This window comes from Gavialis gangeticus, unplaced genomic scaffold (genome assembly GCF_001723915.1).
Source record: "Gavialis gangeticus isolate Ggan-Ray unplaced genomic scaffold, GavGan_comp1, whole genome shotgun sequence".
Taxonomy (NCBI): Eukaryota; Metazoa; Chordata; order Crocodylia; family Gavialidae; genus Gavialis; species Gavialis gangeticus.
Window position 1 is genome coordinate 229,006,488 of NW_017729032.1, and position 11,514 is coordinate 229,018,001.

Below are 11,514 nucleotides of genomic sequence, written 5' to 3' on the forward strand. Positions count from 1 at the left end.
AGGTAGTCAAACACTGGAACAGGCCACCTAAAAAAGAATGTCTTATCCCTGGAAATTTTTGACAGCAGGTTGGAGAGTCACTTGGTTGGGATAGTTAAGTCAGGGATAATTCTGCCTTGAACAGAGGGCTGGACTAGAGGGCCTTCTGAGGTGCTTCCAGCCCTATTTTCCTAAGATCTTATGATCCTAATGCCCCACTATGAGTGACAGGTGAGGGGACAGGACATGTTTTATAAGGGGTAATGTGTTCGTATGGAAAAAGGGAAGACTTCTATTCAGGCACTAATTATCTTTCACACTTAAAAGGATAGAAGCAGGGTAATTTTCTGTCCTGTTTTGATGGGTTTAGCAAGGTAGATAGCTGGCTTTCCTGCAATTCATATAGACAGTATTATACTATCCAAAAATATTTTAATTTTGGAAAACTTAAAAGTTATGGGGAAATGGCGCTCAGTAATCACATAGGATTCAAACAAAAAGATTTCTATTTACACTGGTAGGCCATAGATCATTGACATCAATCATCTAAGTGTAGCTTTTACTAACTTCAGCAAGAAAAAAAATGTGAAAGACCTCATGTTGTCCTGTAAACATTGGAAGAAAGGAAAACAGACACAGAAGATACACAATGGATTTGCTTTTGTTTTCATCATTGCTATTTTATGAAGCTTTATTATTAAAATATCTGTTACAGTTAGAAAAGGAGCAAATTGAACATTATTATAATAATGTCAACTCAGATCACCTATAATGTACACTGCTAAAATCTTTGCATAGCTATTAAATGCAAGTTTACTGTTATATAGGCAATAGCTTGCATCCTTCATATTTATGGATACTTCTGTATTTTCCACAATAAAAACAATTACATTAAAACAATTGGGACATCCACAACTTATTATAATGTTGTTTTGTGTCATGCAAATAAAGAATGAAATGAAACAAGTGACAGCATTAATAGGAACTTAACAATGGGGTTCAACATTTTTTTTTGATCAGTAATCCTAACATTGAGAGGAAAGTTTAACAGAATCAGAGCATTACACTTCCTTATCTAATTATTTCATACAATTTTAAATGACAAACAATCACTGCAGCACCAAATTATTGGTCCCTACCATTTGATTTAAAACTTTAAGTATACTGTCTTTCTTGCCCTGCATATATACAGTGTCTAGTACCAGGGGATACTGGCCTATGATTTGGTAGTGCCTGCCAAAATACAAACAAATAATAATAAATACATATTTAATGTTATATCAAGTATATGCTAGTGGGCTGGGTACCTTGTGGTGAACATGCCTGCACACATGCATGTGTGCGCACATGCACCCACACGTACACACACCTGTCAGCACATATTCATGTATGCAAAGTTGTAAGATCAGTAATTCTCAACCAGGGTGCTGCGGCATCGTGGGATGCCATGAGATCCTTTTTAGGGTGCCTTACCTATCCAATTTACAGGATAAACCCAGAGATTTCAAATAGGGAGTCACAATTTCAAAAACATTCTGACCTGCTATGGTATTTCTGAATGCTTTGCAACAGAAGAATTACTTTATTATTTTGTCATAGTAAAAAATGAGTGAAAACATTTTCATAGGGATGTACTGAGGTTGAGAAGCACTGTTCTGTAGGCTGTTGCTCCTTCCTTATGGTAAGGACTCTGTAACATGTATTAGCTGTTATATGAGGCACTGTTTCTTTAAAGCAGGGGTGGGCAAAATGCAGCCCATGGGCAGGATGTGGCCCCAGGCCATTCTATCTGGCCCATGGGGCCCTTAAAAAATTTAGAAAATGTATATTTATCTGCCCCGGCTGCCTGTTATGCAGCCCTCAATGGCTTGCCAAAACTGAGTAAGCGGCCCTCGGCCTGACATAGTTACCCACCCCTGCTTTAAACAATGTAATTCTCTGTGCCTCCCTAGGTGTCATGCTTGCTTTCAGTTTGGGCCCCTGCTCTGAACATTAAAGTCACCAGTCTCCATAGTTGTTTTGTGTTCTTTTCCCTGGGATACTGAAATCACCATGACTGTGAACCCCAAGACTTAACAAACCTTTCAGGGAAGGAAGTAGACAGGAGTCTACTGAAGAAAGTGGGAACTCCTATAGTAGCAACACCTGCAGCAAAAGAGAAGCTATTTTGATATTTTTTCCAACATAAACAGCCATAAATCTTTTATTTAATGTATTTCTTGCTGTCGTTATTCTAGGGAGCGTACTCATTCTAAAACTGTGTGTATGTGCATTTGTGTGTGTGTGAGAGACCCTTTTTAATCTTTAAGCTTTCCTTTTAATCTTTCATTTCTTATCAGCTTGGCTAAAAGTATTGAAAACAAAAGCAAGGTTAAAGAATATGTAGCTGAACGGTAATTTTACAATATATCTACAAGAAATAGACTGTTTAAATACTTGCATTGGCAATTTTTGGGTTTCATGACTTTTTTTTTATAAAGTGTTCTGTAGCTAATACCTTTGTTGGAAGCTAACTTTGAAATAATTTAAGTGACACTGTTAAAAACCTAAATTGAAAACAATTCAATTGTGTAATCTGGGTTGTAGCCCAGACTGCCTGCCATGTCATTCTTGCATGTGTTGGCTCTGCACTTTAGTATATGTTTTTAATGAGAAGGGGTATGGGTTCTATTAAAAATACTTTTGCAGAATACAAAAATGGTAAAACTTCTCTCTAGCTAAGTGGTGTTTAAAGGGATTTCTTGTATTACCTATAGTTACTTACTTCTGTCTCATTAAAACAGGCTCAGGTGCTCATTGCTTAATATTACAGGGATGTTGGCATGAAAATACAAATCAGTGGAAGCCATTAAGAAAGTCTAAAAACCTGCAGCCTTTTAGAGTGTTTGATCTACCACTTAAGTGTGGAGAACTGATTCATGATGAGGGTACAGGAAATAATCCAAAAATGACAAGAGATCAGAGCAGCAGACAGAGGAAAAGTATTGGTTTGGAACCTGATTAATGGGATTCTTCCTAGTTTTTCTCTGTGTAATTCAGAGGGTATAGTAGCATTACACCCTGAATACCCCTTCCGGCTGCTTAGCATGAGATTCTATAAAAGCAGGACATGAATCACTTCACAAAGGAAAAACTGGAATGTCAGTGATACTTGGCAGCCTTCCCACTATCGTTAACACTTCTAAATGCAAAATGGTCATGAAGACTGAGTTATGCATACTGTGCGCTTCAGCAACCCACAGTTAAGAATATCCAGTTCTCCATGACAAGTCTCAGTTTGACCTTTTGAAATATTTGCTAATATCTTCATTGAGGTGAAATGTAATGCACCAGTTTTCAGACCAGGTATTATCTTATTCCTAACAACAACAACAACAAAAAGTTATGCAACAGTATTATGAACAGCAGCAGCAACACGTGTTTACATCACCTGGAATATTCATGTAGATGTTGGGATTTTTTTCGTGGGGATAAAATGGGCTATGTTTTTAAGGACATGTTTAAAATAACAAGAATCAAGTACACATATGTGCTGGAACTCTCAGAGAAATACTGAAATTAATGTGATTTAAGCCTGTGCGTCTCAGGAGAGCACTGTGTTCGGGCATCGCACCTTGAGCTTGTCAGAATGGTTCTCAATTTATATTTAAAAAAATGTTGTGGATTCAGAAATTCTAAAGAGCTGTTATGTGCTTCAATGAATTGGGAACAATTTTGACCTTTCAAAATCTTTTTGTAAAGATAGTTCTACCTCTCTCCCTACATAATATTGTGAGAATATCCTCCATCTTCTCTACACATTTGGTAATGGAAAAGTTTCATATTTTATCATTATCACTTCATTACACTGCAATAGCTGATATCCAGAAAATGACCCTGATTCATTACTGTTGGAAAGCAATTGCAAAAGAGTAAATCTTCTACATCACTTGGGAAATGGCAAGATCCACAGGCAATCTACTTTCTAGTAGAGGAACATCCCCCAACTATTGTTTGAGCTGAGCTGAGATGCAATGAGATAAGAGGAGATGAGAACATGAAACCCATGGCTTGCCAGATCCATCCACTCCCAACTCTATGTCCCAAATGTGCACAGCTGTTGAAACAGTCTCTGAGGCATCTACGACCAAACTCTTAGCTCAGCAGCTTGCAGTGTGAAATGCTAGGCTCAGAGGTTACTATTAGAAATCATTAATCTGTTTAAATGTAAAGACAAAATAAAGTGATTACTTTTTATGTTTTCATTATTACTGTCAGAAGTGCATAGGGCCATGGCTATGGTGTTCTGTTTTGAGTATCAGTCTATACTTCACAGTTAAACAAATTCATACAAATAGGAAAAAAATAATAATTCAAAATGTGTTTCAAGCAGTTCACAATATTATGCACACATTATATAATTCAGAGGCCAATAACCTGTGTAAGTTGGTGCAAGCTAGATGGCTTTGGCAGTCCATCAGTAATTGAGGTGAGGTGGGAGGGGGAAGAAGGGAGAAGTAGCTGCAATGTGTGGCCCCACCACAGCACCTCACTGCCCAACCCCAGCATGGGTGTTGACAGAGAAAAAGCCCTCTGGCTTTTCAGCAAGGGCCAGATCCAGGGGCATAGGTGACGGAAGGCCAGGGCTAATGGGCTCAGTTCCCCCAAATGTGGGGCAGTGAGTAGGGCCACAAGGCAGCCTGGCTGTGGGCTCTAGGTGGCTGCAGCAGGAGGGGAGGGGTGCAGATGAAGCCAGGTTGTGGTATGTGGATCACTGGCTGCTCAGCATGGCAGGCAAGTGCCAGTTGATTCTGTGAAGGTGGAGGGCAGATCAAGGCCTCTGTGGTGAGGAAGGGAGTGGGGCACAGGTAGAGGTTGGGATGGGGGTGAATAGGGCCCCAGCTGGGCCAGGTGGTAGGACAATAAGAGCCTGAGTGGCTCGTCCAAGAGTGTAGCATGGGGTGGGGTGGCTCCTGCCGCTGTGCGCACCCCAGCAGAGGCCCAGGGAACACATGCTGCCCATCTGCATGCAGGGCAGAGGCAGCTGTCACTGGACACTGAGCTTTGAGAGCTGCTGCAGCTGGCCCAGGATCAGCAAGACACCATGTGCCTGCCACCGTGGGGCTGCACCGCACTCCCTGCCTGCCCAGTGGTGGGATGCATGTGGCATTGCACAGCTCTTGAGGCAGTAGCACACAAAGTGCACCACACAGTGGTAGCCATGTCTGCCCAGCACACAGGTTAGGGGGGCACGTGTTCCCTGGGTCTCAGCCAGGGTGCACACAGTGACAGGAGCCCCCTGCGCCCTTGGCATTCACTCCAGCCCCTGCCCCTGCCCCACTCCCTCCCTCACTGCTGGGGCCTTGACCTGCCCCCAATAACCGTTTCCCCTCTCCCCACAGACTCATCTGCTGGGTGGAGGGGGGGGGCACATGCACACATGCATGCACGCACATGCTCAGTCCTCCCCAAATAATTTTTTATTCCTCCACCCATGTCAGGGGCTCTATGGGATACATCTGGCCAGCAGATCTGGCCTTATGATATTGACCCCTGATTTAACTCAGTTTCACAAAACCTCTGGGAGGAAGGCAAAATACATTTTAAACTTGTGAGGCCAACCTTTTTGACAACTCTGCAACAAAGTATCCTCACGCCCTTCTTGAGGGCTGCCCCAGTTCTCTTCCTCTGACCTGTCTGCTGCTGTGTATTCTATTTGTTATTCTCTGCTCTCTGACCAATCTCTTGTTCTGCTTTCTGCTTTCTGCCCTGGGCTTCCTGCCTGACCTCCTGCACTGCCTTCTGCTTCATGTCCTATTCACTGTGGTGCTGCTGGTCCCTTCACTGATCTGTCACATGTCTCACATTGTACCTGCTTTTGCCACTGAACTCAGGCCACAGGTTGGCCAACCCTGTTTTAAACAGACATGGAAGGGGCTGATAAAAATTCACCTGCTGATATGAAGTGCTATTTGGCAACAGGTGTAGTAGAACCATACTCAGTAGATCTGGGACTACTTAGGAGTAGCCTATTAAAATAAGTTGCCTAATAAGTGTGGCCTTCTGTAATTAGGAGGGATGAATATCCCTTTACCAACTACAGAGAGTAACTATCAAACCTGGGGTTCACTCGCAAGAGTTTCTGGCTTGGTGTTATGCTCAGTCAACCCTTCTGGGCACCATGCCACAAAGTAATCCCTGTCCTCTCCCTGAGTACCACTCAGTTACCCTTTCCCTTCCTGAACCATTATTCTGCTTTCTTTTTCCTGCCTTATCCACTGTTCTAGTCTCTTCTCCGTGTTGGATCCATTGCTCTCCTCTTTTCCCTGCCTTACCTGTGCTGTTCTCCCTGCTCCCTTCTGGATCTGTTGCATGCCACACAAAGCAGCTGTGCATGCCACTTACGGTACATGTGCTGCAAACTGGTCACCCCTGCATTTTTCTGGAGGTGAAAGTATGCTCTTGATTGGGTTTGTCCTTGGCTATGGTATATGGATCCCTTTGAAATAAATATTTGCTCAATTGCCATTTGTTTCGATTTGAGCATAAATCCTGAGTCCCTGCTTATGCAAAGAGAGTTTTGTCTGTCACCGCCTGCATGATTTTGTACCCAGATTTGTAAACATGGTCATAGCTTTTCATTAACCTTACATAGGGTAAAACAGGCAGTAACACAAACCATTCCTATGCACACATAAGAGATCTTCTTTCAGAAAATTCCTTTCTGCTTCACAAATCTATGAGATCTCAAACAGATGTGTAATATACTGTGCAAGAGGAGCATGGCCTCAAGTGCCTTCTCTCCACTCCATTAACCATAAAGGGTAGAGGGGAGAATCATAACAAATGTACAATTCACAGTTTAAAAGTGATAGAGTTCTATTTTATTTCACCCTCTTGGTTAAGAGGCCAAGTATTCCTTTCTTAATCTTCCTTCTGTCTTTACCTCCACAGCAGCCATCTAATTTTATAAAGCTTAAGTATAAGCTGCTCAGATGATGAGGAATTTTGAAATCATCTGCTTGATTTCTAACTCTACTTTTCCTCTCTTTTCACTTGTATTTGTAATTATTTTTATTTTTGAAGGTTTACAAGAGAGTATAATCTGGATAATTTACACGAAAGAAGGAAATTATTGATTTGGGGTTTGATCTTGAATTCCTTATGCAAGCAAGATTTCCTTTAACTTCCATGGAAGCTAAGGGCCCTGATCCCACAAAGATAGAGAAAGCATACAAGTAAGTTTAAAAAACAGTCAAAACATGGATGGAAACCTAATATAGTAGGGCCAAGACCACAAAGAGAGATACTGTGGGCGCATTTACATGAGACTCCATGACACAGTTGTTATTGCGCTGTCATTTAATACTCCCTCTAGTATGACACATGGTTATTTTTAGCAGCTACATTGCCACAGTGATGTGCTATAGCAGGGGAACTCATCACTACAGTGATGTAGCAGCAGTGTCATGGTTTGTGCCTGCCAACCCTATGTCACAGTAGAGCATGACTACAGCGACGTAGCCTGTCATGTAAATGCATCCTGTGTCACCTTAAAATCATCTTGAAACCAGTAAAAGCCATGCAGGCCAGGATGGCACCAATTAGCATTACGCTCTTAGTTTGAACTGATTCCTAGGCTAGATCTTACATGTCTTGATGATCACTAACCCAACTTCAGTGACTATTTACAGCTTCCCCTGTATGCTTTTCCTTGAAGTTAAATAAACAGATTTAGCAGTAGGTTTTGCATTACTTACCTTTAAAAACAAAGAATTCTGTATCCTGCAAAAGAAGTCTGTAATGTGTTTGTTGATTAATTCTGAATAATTTGCTCAAGTGTTTGTTCTTGTTATCCTTCCATTTTGTCTCTTGCAATCAGCATACAGAAACAACACAATTAGCCTTTCCTGTTACTCTCCTATGGCTAGATTGAGTTTCACTCCCACACAAGTATGCAAGGAAAAGGAAAACACATGCAGAATCTTCTCAATAGCACTATTCATACAAGGACTGCAACAGTCAGTCTTCCACTGAGCAGTAAGATTTCATATGACAAGGTACAGTGCTTTCCAGAATCTCCCTTACTGCTTTACTTTTTTGCATCACTCAAATACACATCTAATTTTTTACATCTCTGATACTTTTATGAAACTATAGAGAAAACAAATAAATAGCCTTCTTTCCTCTCCCACTCCAAACAATTCATGCCTTTTTCTTTAAAGCACAGGAACACTGAAAAATATCTATGGAAGAGATTACTGCTTCTCATACCTTTCTAACTGCAGATAGTATAGAGCCCCTGTTTTCATATCCAAAGCTCCATTAAGATGTCAGTGGACTGCCCCATAAACTTTTGCTAGTAATATAATGTCTCCAAGAGCTATGATATCAATGACAATTTCTCACGTAGCCTCAGATTAATTTAATTGACATACATTTCCATTGAAAGAGCTGACACTATCAATTGCAGTGCCTTATACATCTGCCAGAGTGATTAGAAAATTAACATCATTATGTTACTTCTAGTGACATTCTAACCACTCCAGAAAGGATATGTATGGAGCTTTTTCAATATCTGTGGGTGAGCTCTATAGCTATAAAAATGAATGGGAGCAAAATTGATTTGACTCTGGTGCTATAGCCATTATAATGCCAGTAGATGTGCTGAAAACAGACTTCAGTTTAAAGGAAATAAAATTAAACCTTCTCCGCGCCACCCCCCCCAAAAAAAATTACAATAAAACCCTTAACTCACATTACATTTAAGTAGTACAACATGTATATTGTTAAGATCACTTGCTTTCAGATGCTTTTCAGTGGAAAACTGTGAGCTGGAACACATGGGCCTGATTTGGCAAGCTCTAGCTGGGCCTGATCCAATCCCCATTTGGCTTCAATGTGCTTAGAATCAGATCCGTGAGCAGAAACTCCAGCAAAATTATATGTGCTAAGGACTTGAAGGAATATAACCTGCATTACATATTTTTTTAATTGATTCCACACCTTTGCTATCAGAATAGTAAACTTTAATAGTGATAAATTATTAAAGGCTAAGATAGTACAACCCATGAGAATGCCAGCATTAATTAGGATTATCTAGTCTAATTCTAGGGCATTTCTAAAGTGAAATTAAATGCACAATTACAGAATTAGCTTTAATCTATATTTAACCATATCTCATACCAATAGCAGTGAAAACATGCTGGAAATGGGCTTCAGTGTGGACTTGCAACCCAGATAAATAACTGAAACACCTTAGTGAAACTGTATAGCTTGAACCATCAGATCATCATGGCACTAACACCTGAACTAGTTAGACTAAAGCTAGCTTTGGTATATCTGAATACACTGCAACCACACATCCATTATCAGTGTAAACGTTCACTTAGCGATAGCCTTAATTTGAATTCTTTCTTTTAGGGAGCTAGGTTACATCACGCACACACTCTCTAACCACAGGCCTCCACTCCACATGGGAAATGACATGGAACTTCAGGAAAGTTAACAGTGAGCACATAACCCACTTTCCAACACAAGCAAAGAAAAGTACTAAAAGGGCTCTAGGCTTAATGCTGCAGATCCTAATCAGGTACAGGAATGAAGATTGCAGTTCCCCCTCCCCTTTACTCTATGCTCAATATTGTATTCTTTGACACTCAGGGAAATGGGACATAAGCAAGTGATCATGGGTTCAAAACATTCTTCTAATTTTCCTTCTCTAGTAAGTAAGAATAAAACAAGTAAAACTAAATCTCCTCTGGAGGTCTAATCCCTGCTTTACTAGATGTCTGTTTTTTGATTAGGTCTTCAAACCATTGATTTCCATGAAAAGATTCATATTGACTACAAGGTATTTAGATCTAGTTCTTTGGTCTCACTCTTGCACTGATGCACCCCCACCCCAACACACGCATGGGAAGGTGGGCATCCAACAACTTTAGTGCTCCTTCATACAAGATTCTATTTATATGGAGCCCTATCCAAGTCAATATGTGCCAAGCAAAATCTAAAATCAAGGACCTAACTTTCCATGTGTCATAAAATGGAGCAAACAGATTTTACCTTGCAAAAGGTGGATTAATATGATATTATATAGGTGCAGTTTGAAAGACCTGGAGAAGCTGAACAATTCTTCCAGAGCAGTAAGTAGGGTCTTCCAACAGGCCTACTCTCTACCTGTTCCAATAAGGGGCCTTTTATGTCAGATTAGGTAAACATGGTACATGGAAAATTTCTACAGCATACAAGGATCTGTAGAGCCACTACTACTGTATCATTCTACCCACCCATTCTTGAGGAAAGCTTTAAGTGGTACTGAAGTACTTTCACAGACTTTTTGAATTAGAAAGTGAATATTATTCACTAAGTAAATCACAGTCAGCACTGCTGAAAAGATGAGCTTCCACGTAGGTTTGAAAAGAGGGTTGGAGGAAGGTTTTCCATCAGTTAGCATTCTGACCACAGCATTGATTCTTCAGCTGCAACAACTGTACCTGATACCTAACCACTATCTACACATCGATCAATTTCTCTGTATTTTTCCAGCATTCTTGCTGAAAATTACTGATAATTCCTGTTGAGGCACATACGTTTTTTTCAATTCTTTCTAACAAGCTGTTCATTCCTGCACCATTACAGTATTCATGAAAGATTAAATGCAGTGCTTGTCTCTGGCTGTTAAAATTGGGTGCTCAGACACTGAGGCGTTACTATTTATGAACATCATCCAAAAAACAATTTGAGTTCCCTTCAATTATTGTACAAATAAGTTCCAGGCGATTTAACCTTCATCAGTCTTCCACTTATATTTTACCTGCTGAAAAGACAAAGGATGATGCATTCTAAGAAGTCTTATATTGCAAGGCACTCTAAGTTAAAATAAAAAGCATTTGGGCCCAGATCCTAAGTAGTCTTTAAATGCCTACTTCCTACAGAAATCAATGAAAGTCAAACTATTTGAGGATCTGGGACTTCGTGCTAAGTACCTCTCCTAGCTTCAGTTCTGGATAGTGTCTCATTAAATTTCTGTTGGTGTCCCTAGATGTAGACAGATAGACAGATAGTTAGATAGATTCTAATATTATAAAAGCCTAAGTCTGTCTGTCTGTCTATAGTGCTTTATTCACACTCTGATTGGCTAAGGGAAACACCCAATCAGAGTGCTCCAAGCATGGGGGAGTGCTGCCATGATTCAGAAGCCAAGCCAAGGACCGGACAGGGGTGGGGGAGCCAGGGCCAGTGCTGCTGGCCTTGTTTCCTCCACCCCACTCCCTGCGAGAGGCAGAACAGCAGCTGCATGTGGCATTAGGTGGCAGCACTCCATCCCAGCCCCCTCCCCCCACCAACATCATTCCTGATGGGCAATTGGCTAGATATATACATATACATATATATACTAGCCTCTCTCTCTCTCTCTCTCTCTCTCTCTCTCTCTCTCTCTCTCTCTCTCTCTCTCTCTCTCTCTCTCTCTCTCTCTCTCTCTCTCTCTCTCTCTCTCTCTCTCTCTCTCTCTCTCTCTCTCTCTCTCTCTCTCTCTCTCTCTCTCTCTCTCTC